The following is a 266-nucleotide window of genomic DNA, read 5'->3' as shown; positions in this document are numbered from 1 at the left end:
TACATTGTCGTTGGCGCACCAGCCGCCTTGCCCCCTTCGGGCCTTGAATGCGAAGTGTCACTGACAGGTCACGTTGCACCGCCACAAGTCTCCGGCTCGGCTTGACGTGGCGACTCAGGCTTGCTCATGCCTCTGGTCGCATGGCTTTTTTTTCCTCTTCCTTGTTTGCAACTACACACGGCGCATGGGCATAGCAGCGTGCTTGGATAGAGCCGCACTGGCATAAGCCGCCCGTTACTACATGCGGACCCGCGCTTACCAAGGCG

This window comes from Exserohilum turcica, assembly GCF_000359705.1.
Source record: "Exserohilum turcica Et28A unplaced genomic scaffold SETTUscaffold_3, whole genome shotgun sequence".
Taxonomy (NCBI): domain Eukaryota; kingdom Fungi; phylum Ascomycota; class Dothideomycetes; order Pleosporales; family Pleosporaceae; genus Exserohilum; species Exserohilum turcicum.
Note: the sequence above shows the minus strand (reverse complement) of the source record.